The sequence below is a fragment of the Anser brachyrhynchus genome, assembly GCF_964034855.1.
Source record: "Anser brachyrhynchus genome assembly, chromosome: 14".
NCBI lineage: Eukaryota > Metazoa > Chordata > Aves > Anseriformes > Anatidae > Anser > Anser brachyrhynchus.
This window is the reverse complement of record NC_137709.1, coordinates 14,623,356-14,634,507: the sequence shown is the minus strand read 5'-3', so window position 1 is coordinate 14,634,507 and position 11,152 is coordinate 14,623,356. Positions and strand designations below refer to the sequence as shown.

At 46.8% G+C, this 11,152-nt stretch overlaps 1 protein-coding gene across 2 annotated transcripts in view; it reads left to right on the top strand.

The window, feature by feature from the left end:
* The window catches only part of KCNIP1 (potassium voltage-gated channel interacting protein 1), a 241,922-nt gene that overhangs the window by 85,269 nt on the left and 145,501 nt on the right, over window positions 1-11,152 (top strand). The gene's annotated exons all lie outside the window — the stretch shown is intronic.

Below are 11,152 nucleotides of genomic sequence, written 5' to 3'. Positions count from 1 at the left end.
TATGTGTATGCTTGCATGCACAGAAAGAGGCAGAGCTAAAGAATTAAACTATTTAGGGCCATCCTGGAGCTGTGCCACACTTCTGCCCGGGGGACTGGCAGCTGTGGAGGGAGCTGCCTCACCGAACACCAAACCCGGCACTTCTGGTGGAAAGGGCTGCGGACAGAGAAGGAAGCCTCTAGGACGAGACCCAGGTAGGCCAGTTCCTCCCTGTGTGATGTACCAGGGTGCCGCAGTGGTGCTTAAATTTAGGCTTGGTGGCCTTAACAGGTTTGTTTTAGGGAAATCTTTTTAGAAGAGAACTGCTATTTTAAAATCGTGGAAATAAGCATATTGAGTGAGTGCATTCCAGGTCAAGTGACAAGAAGCACTAGAAGATTTGCTAACAGGAGGAACAGTAGGTGGTAAATGGGAAAGGCTTTTAAGACTCTGCCTGATGGTATGAAACAATCAGCTTTGTAAGGCCCGGCGCAGGCTGCTCCGTCCCGCACTCGGCTGTTGCAGTGTAAACACACTTGGCAATAATTGCCGCAGCTCCAGCGCGCTCTGCCACCCCTGCGCTTCCCCATACCGACAGCCCTGTGCCCACATAGGCCAGCGAACCGGCACTACAGCAGGATCGAAATCACCAAAAGAGATTCGGAATAAAATTTAACATTTTTAAGGGTGCTTAGATGTATGGCAATTGTTGCCCTTTAGCGTGGCTTGTTGCACAAAGCTGAACTGCAAAGCTCTGTGCGTCCTGAGGACGTGGCATTGCCAAGGCCTGCTGGTGTAACAGTGCGTTCAGGTGGGTGAGGTGAGCTGGGGAAGAAGCTTAGGGTCGCGTAGGTGCGCTGGAGCTGCTGCGAGGGATGGCGGCTGGAAACGGCGGCATAGCTGGGTGCTGCTGACCTCCTCTGGCAAAACGCAGGCAGACGCTGAGGGAAGCAGCTGCCCTCGCTGCGGGTGTCGGGATGGGGACAGGGTTTATCTCACCGCAGGAATTAACGTTGGCACTGGTGGAGCTGAGGCTGCTGGCTGCCATCAGGAACGTGAGGGTAGGAGCAGAGCCATCCGGCCCCACAGCTCCCGTGCCACGGGAAGGCAAGGCTATGAGGGGCAGGGCTGCCCCCCGCCTAAGTTAGAGCAGCCTCAGTTGTCGTGTCACTTTAAATGAAATGACAGGATTTCTGGTCCCTTTCAACTTATTTAAATCTATTATTTAGACTTCCCTGGGCAGCAGCTGTGTTTCATCACCATTCATGTATTCTAAGTACAGAAGAGTTCAAGGCCAAATTACCAGAACAGCTTCATAAAGTAGCATTTGTATGCCCCAATACTGCACCTTCCTATTTGCTACACCTCCCTTCCACACACCAACAATATTCACGGCAGCTAAGTGAGTGCTTCTCTTTTTTCATGTGAAATGTGTTGTTTGGGCAGGCACCTCCTATGAATGCTTCCTTGTCTATAACTCAGCCTGTAGCCTAGCAAATAGGCAAATAGTGGCTCTTCTGGTCCGTGTCCGCTTTGGGCTGACTTGACATCCATCTACTTAAAAGTTTAAGTGTCCATATAGTGCCCAGGATCTCTGCAGCACAGATTTTCTATCCCATGAAGGGCTACTCTCCAGGGAAGACAGTTTTCAGTTAAACAAGTTCTTGTATCTCTTTCTGAAGCTTTTGACTTGGCTGTAGTTTTTTGCACGGGCATAACATTATGAAAATAGTGATTGGGACCAAAAATACAGTTTTGAATGTCTGGGGTCTCAGCGTTACACTGATTGCGGAAGGGAGCAGGTCATTTGGCTCCGTTCGCACAGTTTGCTCACTAATGGCTGTCGGTGAGTCTGCACAAATGATGTTTCCCATCCATATAGATACCCATACGTGTCTGTAATTTCTCTGAATACTTTTCACTGCAGTCGCACTACAGAGAATAAGAGGAAACCTCAAATTCAATACACAGACAACGTAAATAGATTTGTCACATAGAAAGCTGCTAATTCATTTGCAGACATTTCCCTTCTGGGGTTTAACCACCAAATTAAAAAAAAAAAGGGTATAATTAAATGCAAAGACCTTTAACTTATGTCCTTAACAAGTAAGACTCACTGGAATTTCTGTTTCTGCAGCGCAAGCACATTATCATCCATCATCAATAAATCTGTAATCATTTTAATAGCTCAAATTCAATCAGCCCTACAAGCCTCGTTTTCCATAAGTTTCTGCTATAATGGAGCTAGTAATTTCATATTTAAAAGAAAGATCTTTTATCTCATGGGTAATGACTTTAAAATAACAGGAGAGCCATAACAGGATCAAAGGGCATAAGATACAAGGATTGCTTTGATATGCTGTGGGTTGTGCCAGACAGGGAGCAGCTAAACCTCCTAGCTCTTGGAGATGCTTTCTGAATTTTTCATGGGACACCGAGCACACCTTCTCTGCACCCCAGCTGCTTCACCTCTCACCAGAGAGGTCCCCAGCCCACGGTGACGTCCTCCTGATGCCCTCCAGCCCTGGGAGGTGGCCTCTGTCCATGCCCTGGCTCCCACTAGGGCCCCGGGTGGTGCTCTGGTGCTGCTGGGTGAAAAACGTTCAGCTGTGAGTCGCTCCCAGAATCGTAGCCATGTTTTTGGGTAGCAGGGCAAATGTGGCTCACCACCAACAAAACATCTCTTTGGGGGTTAGATCATTGAAACATGGCTTATTGTGTGCTGCTGGGCACACAGAGAGTGGGCTTGACTGGGAAAATAAACATTAAAATCCTCAAGATATTTACTGTGCTGGCTGCAATCAATATGATGGTAATTAAACTTAAATGATTTGAGAATACATTACAGCATTGTGTGGTTTTGGTAGGTTTGTGGAAAACACTTCTGTTGAAAGAATTTCAAGTAAGATGACCAGCAACGCCTTCACCACAGGCATATATTCAATAGTTTGTACTGCTGCCATGTGTTCAGAGCCACTGTGGTGCTACAGTGGTGCTCAGTGAAGTTCAGGGTGGGCAAGGTTGAAATCCAAAGGGTTTGGGGCGAGTAAATGGGGTTGCCAATGGTGTCCTTGAGAAGTAAGTGTGCCTGCTGGAATTAATGCTGATGGTGATTTAAACCACTTTTGTTGCAAAATGACAGCTCTTTTACACTAGATTATGATCATAGGCTAATAATAGTAAGTAATCCTTCCCTGTGCTTCCTAAACCTTTCCAAACCTGCAAGCATGGCTGTCACAGCACTGCTGGCTCTGTGGGATTTTCCACGTGCCTTGGGGCTCCTGTTTGCAAGGACGTGGGGCAAAATTTTACCCTTCCAGACTAGCAGGGCCTCTGCACCCCCTGGGCAGAAACAAGATGGTTTGGTCCCATCGAAACAACAACGTGGGTCAGTTTGGCATGCAAAATAGAACAAATTCATTGCTTTATATCTAAAACATGTTCTCCAGTGACATCGTCAGAACATCTGAGCTATTTTGTGTGTGTGATGCTTTTTAAATCAGTTCAATGAAATCTTCAGGACAATTTGCTAAACTTTTTGCAGTTCTCCCCAAGCTGTTCAGTAGGAGGTTGCATGTAGTTGTTGAACGTAAAACAATGGGAAGAACGCACAAAACAGCAGATGGTTTTTCCACCATGCCATCGTCTTTCAGAAGGCATTCTCAAATTGTGAGAGCTCGGCACAGTGTGTTGGGCTCATTAGGGTGGTGTTGGACCTGCTGCTGTACCGATGCACAACATCTTCTCATCATTGAGGCTACTGGGGTTTTAAACACAGAGCCCTGCACAGCATCGCTGTTCTGCCGGTGAGACTTCACATCTCCAGCTGTGCAGAGCTGGCTATTTACATTGCAGGTGTCTCAAGGGACAGCAGAAGACTCTCACCTGGCAGAGGGACTGTTTAAAGCACAAAGAATCAGAATGGCAAAATGCATTGTGATCAAAATGACGTGTTTCAGGAGCAAGGCAGAGAGAAACGCCTTTAAAAACAGATCCTCTTGGGCCCAGAACGGTGCGGCCACATCTACAGGCATGAACTTCCCAGATGTTTCTCTACAGTTTACACATAGCAGCTCTTGGGCCATGCTGTTCCCGAGGCAGGGCCATACCCATAGCGGTCCTGCAACACGCGGTGAGTGCTCCCGCGGGGCTCCCGGCAGTCCCCGTGCCCGGCTGTGCCGCCTGCTTCGGGCTGTGAATGGCACACGCAGGGAGGCTGCTGCCGAGCGGGACCCAGGGTGCAGGCTCTGGTGGTCTGGGTTGAGCCTTGGGGCCTGGTTTGAGTGTGAGATTCCCAGGGAAACGTGCGTCTTTAGAGAACAAAACCGTCGGTTCTTGGGACACTGAGGTTAAACCTTGGGGGTGGGTTGTGCTGTATGGAGAACAAATACCTTGTGCACATTAATCCTCCATTAAGTACTTCGGCTCCAGAGACCCCTTCCAACCTCAACTATTCTTTGATCAAGGAGACACTGAAATGGCTCATTGTAGCATTCACTCCAGTCCAATTCTGCCTTTTCAACCCGACATCCATAACGCGCACAGCCACTTACAGCCCGAAGCAGATGCACAGCCCTTAGGCTGAAGGTCTGGCCCGAAGGAGAGGTCCAGGTGCCCGCTGTGGCTCCTCGGGTGGCGATGCTGGCAGCAGGACCGGCACAGCCTGGGCACAGCCGGCTCTGCTGGAGCACCCAGGACTCGATCTCTGCTCAGTGCCTGAGCTTTGCAGCCCGGGGCTTTGGTTCACCTTGTGAAACAGCACCCTGTGTTCTGGCAGTGTTAAAAGAGGGGTCGGGGTTGTTCACCGTGAATCTGCCATTTCTTGGTAGAATTCAGTGCAAATCACCCAGATTAGCTGCTTAACGTAACTGTAAGCATGAACTATGGAAGGACAAGATATATGTCAAATGGTTTGAAACTTGGTGATGGTTTGCCTCGCGGTAATGTTGGCAGCAGTGCTGAAAGTTCAGGTTCTTGCTGAGACAGGGAATGAGCTATTTGTGGTTCTGCTGGCCTTTGGGAAATGAGTAGAAGGACTGCTCCTAGTTTCTGCCAGACAGGTGTCCTGTTGCTTCCGCTGTTTTTCGTTCTCCTTGCCTGGCATCATACCAGCATCATACCATCTCTTTGCTTGGCATCATACCATCAAACCTCATCTTCATCAAAGCAAAGGCTGTTCTTCTTGTGTTAGCGGTATAAATGGCAGGGAGCTGCTTACATAGTCACAGCTAATTGAGTTAAGAGACTTTTCCTGTTCATTCTTGAAAGAACTGGCTGTGAGAAGGCTCATACTCAAAAATCCCATGTATTAGTCTGGTGAAGTACCCGCAGTAATGCCTGTCCGCTGTGGCAGCTGCCCAGGTAGTGCTACCGGGGAGTAACACTGCTCTCCTCCAGCCTATGTTATCACCACCCTGCCTATAAACACTCGTTTCAAAAAGGTGCTGTTAACTGGAAGCCAGATGTGCTGCCAGAGGAACTGAAACCTCTTCTGCTGTGCAAGGAGACTTGCCATCATGTGGCTGGTTTCTTTCTTTTGATACTTCACAGGTTGTTGCTGGGGGTCATCACTCCTCTGTTTATAGCCTCTGCAGTGTCTCTAAAGCGTGTTCTTAAGGCATGATTTGCCCTTAAAAAGAAAAAAAGCTGTGGTGATCTTCTGAGGCAAACCATTTGCCAGCAGTGATGCCAGGACCTGCTGCTGGGGCACCTCCGTGCAGCACAACCTGGCTATGTGCCTTTGGGTTCCAGCAGGGCGTTCCCTTTGGGGGTCCCTGCTCCTTTCCCAAAGGCACAACATTTGCTGAAATCAGCCCCGTGGTGGGGTTTAAGTCTGGCTGGAGCCAGGGGATGGACTTTTTCTGAACCAGCCCTGTCAGCAGCACCCCGCAGGACGATTTGGATGGCATTGTGGTTACAGGACTAATTCATTGCTTTTCTTTGGGATTGAGCACATTTCTCTGCCTGACCTTAATTGCTGTCAAGGCAATGATTCTTCTTGCTCAAACACTCGTCGAATTCCTGACATTAAAATTTTAAATTATAATTAAGCTGAAATAAAGAAATCACACGGCGCCTCTCACAGCCTCATTATTTCGTGCTGATTAATGTTGCTGCAAACCCGCCGAAGCTGGTGATCTGCGAGGAGCCAAGGTTAGGTCCTAACCTTTAAAAGCCCTGCAGAGTTTAATCAGGGGCAGTCGCCTCTCAATAGGATTTTTGAGACCAATCTGTATTTTTCCTCGCAGGATAGAACTCTGCGTTTAATTGCATAGGAAGGTCTAAAGAGCCTGCAGAGAGGAAGCAACTTACTGTCAGGTTCTTTAATTTTTAAAAGCAGCATTTGAGAACACAGCTGCTGGGTTATGGGGTTGCTTTCCAGCTGTACGGGCTCCTCTTCAAACCACTGCGTGCAAGAACCACTTGGCTGAGGGTGATGCAAAGAATTTCATAGGCCCCGTGCAGATTCATTTTGACATTTAAATAATTTAGGGAATGTTGTATATAATATTATAAACTGTGAGTCATCCTTGTGGTTGTAACCCAATGTGCCAGATAACACAGGAGCAGAAAGGTCTTTTAATTGCATGTGGAAGTGATATTTTTCATAGTGACCATACTTCTGGGCTTGGAATAAATGTTCATTTCCACAGAGGCCCTTGCCGCAAGTGTGTACAGTGTTTAACCAAGTGGCAAGGTTAAAAAATACCTTGTTTAAAAGCAAGTTTTTAACTCTGATGCTTCTGGGTGACTTTATCCATGGGGATCCCCAGGTATCGTCCAGCTCCCAGTGCTGGTTTATTGCACAGACTTTCCAGAAGTTAAACTGATGAGGCCATTCTGAAGAGATGCCCAAAGCTTTACAAGTCCTTTGTATGCTGTGTTCTGTCTAGTAAGGGCTTGGAACAGGAGGGGTCTAAGCTGGCTGAAGACAAAGCCCATTTCTGTTGTGTAATGACTGTTGAACTTTCAGTGCTTTGAACCCTATACGAAGCTAAAAGCAACTCTGGAAAGTTCCGTAGGAAAGCGACATTATTCCATTTAGGAAAGAGATGTCTGCCCCATAAACCCGAGGCCAGCAGCACTGATAAAGGAAGGCTGGCTTCATTTCCCTGCTCCTCCTCACTCCATGCAGAGGTTTTCATCTTTGATTTGGGCAAAAAGAAAAGACCAGAAGGAAAATGAACATCCCTCCCTCTTCCTCACTGGATTCAGGCAAACAGCTCGAAAAGCCTTAAGAACCGAAACCCCTCCGTGAGCTGCCCTCCTCTGCTCTGGAACACCCCCTGAGGCCCAGCCTGTGCAACAAGGCCTCTCTGCTGCTGATTTTAATGCTACGCAAGCCTGAGAAAGGACCGAAGTGTAGCACAAAGGCCTTGGTAGCTGTTCCAAAACCTTCTCCCAAAGAAAGTTGCTTGATGCCATCACTTTTGTAAGCTTCTCACTGTGGTAAGGGAAGTGCAAAGAGGACGGAGCCGGGCTCTGCTCAGTGTGCCTAGGGGCAGTGGGCACAACCCAGAGCACAGGAGGTCCCCTCAGACCCCAGGAGCTTCAAACACGAGGTGCCGGGCACCCTGCTCGGGGTGGCCCTGCCGGAGCGGGGCTGGGGCTGGATGGAGCTCGAGGCCCCTTCCCACCTCAGCCAGACGGCGATTCTGTGAAACAGCCTGAGAGGCAGAAACGTGCGCGTTCGTGTTCCTGCAGGCCACGGCTGAGCACACCCATAGTTTACAGCTCCACAGTGCAGCACAAGCAGCATTTGCTCATCATTTTTTATCATCTGATTAAGAGGTGAAAACAAATTGTGGCTGTTGAGGTTTACCGTGTAAACCTGAGGAACATGAGATGGGAGTTTAATGGGGTCTCGACTTTCCTTGCTAAACCTGATGATTAGGGCTATAAATTAAACGCTTAAGGAAATGAACTGTTCACTAATAAGTAGACTTAAAATAATGCAAGCATTGAAAAAGCTTGGTAGGAAAAGTGCTATCTGGTGTTACGCACAGCTGAAGTTACACTGGCTGGTTTTTAGTCTTGGAAGTAACCTGAGGTCTGGCTTATTTTTGACATCACTGTGGTGTCTGTTAGTGGGGGTGGCGTATTATGACAACACTTCATTTTTTTAATTGTTCACTTGAATTTACGTTTGTTTACTGAGATGCTAAAATGAACCTAGAGTAGTAATAAAAGCAGACTATAGCAGACTCAGTCAAAACAGCTGACTGGGGGAAACAGGTTTGTGCCAAATAACATCACTTAGATTAAAGCAAGATTTTTCTTTTCTTTTCTTTTCTTTTCTTTTATTAAACTATATTGCTGTCTACAAAATATCCCATAATAATTCTTTCTTTTTTAAAAAGAAGAAATTGCTTTTACTTCACTTCTGCTGTGTGTCACTTGGAGATTCCTGCGCAGCATCACAGTGGAGGGGTCACAATTTTAAATACTGGGCAGATGCAGCTAACAGTCAACTTGTTTCATTGTACCACAGATAGGAAAAGCTTCTGTTTAAAAACAAATTGGGAAGAATATTCAGGTATCAGCTTTTGAACATGATAACAATGCTACTGTAATGTCTCAGGACTCTTTCTGCAGGAATTCAGTTTCAGCAATAAGCTCAGAAAATTCCCCTTACTTCCTTACATCCAATGCAGAGATTGGAAAACTGGGTGTAGATTGCTGATTCAGAGAATTTCAGTAAATTGATAGATTTTTGCTAGAGCAGATCTTTAAAAATCATAGTTATTGCTAGTCTTTGTGGTATACTGACTGTAGCCAGTACTGGCCACAGCAGTACTACAGGAGAGAGCTTCAGCCAGACACACTGCACCTGCATCGATTGTGAACCTTCTCAGCCCTTGCTGTGGTTTACTATTGCTGCTGTATCCTGCCAAGGCAGTCATTGGAAATAACATTTCTTAAATTGCTCTATAAATTTAAAATTAATATGGAGGTCGTGCATGTTCTTGTGGAAGCTAAGCCACTTTTAATTGATTCATGTTCTCCATAAATGAGCTTGCAGCTGAAGAGATCACTTCATTAGTGCCCCAATCACACATTTTTCAAGTGGGATGTTTTCAGTGTACATGTCACCAATTCACAGAGCTGTGTACTAGCAAGTTGGAGCAAAGCTCTTCAGTAAAATCACTGAAAGGTAGGTGCAGCCTTAAAGGCGGGCAGGGGCACTGCTGGAAAGCCCCCTGCTTTCAGGTGCGAAGTGTTGCCCTCTCTTGTCCTACAGTCCCGGCATGCTGGTGGGTTGCACAGGGACTGCAGCCGCTGAGAGTCACTGCCTGAAACCCAGCAGGCAGCGCCCAGAGCGCGCCTTGTGTCAGCAGCACCAGCCGTTGGGGCGTTTGGAAGCGCAGGGGTGTCCTTGGAAGTCACACTATTAAAACAACAATTTGCCAGTGGTGTGAGGGACAGGTTGAGAGCTGGACGCCTGTAATATTCATCCCCATCCTCCTTGCTGAGAACATTGCCATGTTCTGCCCCCAGGTACTGTCCTGGTAATCTCGCTGGAATGAGAACCACTGCTTTCACCTGATTAGTGGCCTGAGAACCTGGTCTCAGCATAGCTCCGATTGCCAGTAATAAAGGCAATTCGATTCTCCCCCTTGCCCGAGCTGCCTCGGAAATTCACTTTGGACAGATAACATCACCATTTTACAAAGGCATGCTTAAAAAATTGAAATGTTATTTCCCACAAGAAGATCAAACTGCCGAATATCCCCTTGTTTTAGATTTGAGACACTCGTCAGAGGACGCTAAGAGCTGGCTTAATGCTGCAGGCAGCTGGGCACGACTCTTTTTTTTCTCTTCTGGTTTTGCATGCAGCATCGAAATCAAATCTGAGCAGAATGGATCTGCTGAACAGGTAATGTGTGTGCTCCCACAGACATGCTTGGACTTTGTGCCCTGCTACACTGACATCAACAGCTCTGACCTTTTGTACTAATGAAGCATTGCAGCATTTGGTAGGACGTGAGTAAAGCCAGGCTCAAAATAACATGTGAATGTAGAAACACCACAGTACAACTTCAAGAGTCATTATTCTGTATTTATGTGGCAAATATTGAAATTTGATGTAGTGCAGTGGGGGAAGTTCCAGATTTTACCAATTACTTATGACCATTTGGAAGAGCTGCCTGCTGAAGTCAGCTGTCTCAGAAAAGAAGCAGAGTAATGGGAATCTAACATCAGCCCAAGAACTGCTATGATCCCGTGTGTTGCAGCCGGTTTAAGATTGCGGGCCCAGTAGGTTAGAGATGGAGGTGACAATTTTGCACGGATTGTGTTTTCCTCCCTATTAAATACAGTAGCACAGCTTTGCAGCCAAATTCAGCACCAGTTGTGTGAGATATGTTTGAAAAGTCATACACACGTGCACTTGGAAACTTCAAGAAGTCAAATGAAAATACATTGCACATTACTGCGCTTTTTATCAGAATAGAGTTTAACAGTATTCCTAGCTTTAAAAAGTCAAATCAATGGCATGTCAGGGAACAGGCTCCAGGGACTGAAGACCTTTTTGGTGGTTGCTAATGCAGTGATGATTTCCTGTCTAAAGCCAACAGGATCAATAACTCCAGTTAGCGAGAGAACCCTTCAGGGGAGAAAGAGCTGGTGTCAGAGGAGCTCATTGGGCTGTTTAAGTAACAATATTTTATAGATCCAACAAACAAGCTATTCCCAGCCCAGTAAGCAGCATTCCTCAGCTGCAGGTCAGCTACAGCAGAAATTAATTTAGCTCAAAAATGCATGTAGGTTGTAGTACCATCCACGGCATTGCAGAATTAATTTTCTGCACTCCCCATTCAAGCCTGGCTCTCCGTGAGGCAGCTCCCAAAGGCTGATCACAGGCTTGCCCTTAACTACACGGAGCGCTTTGGGAGATGCCGTGTGTAATTCATCCCGTGTGGTTGGATAGGTATTTCCCTTTGGCATCAACTGTAATAGGGAGGTTTTATCCATCCCAACAGATCAATGCCTGCTTGAAATATAGTCACAAATGAGCATCAGCTCTGCCAGATTAACAGGTCAGAGAATGCCTCCTAACGCAGACCTTCAGAACAGTTTGAATTGGGAAAATGTTTGCTGATTAGGCTGTGTTTTGCATTCACATTTAAATGGTATGGAAGGACCCAGACAGGTCAGCTCCAATCCGTTCCCT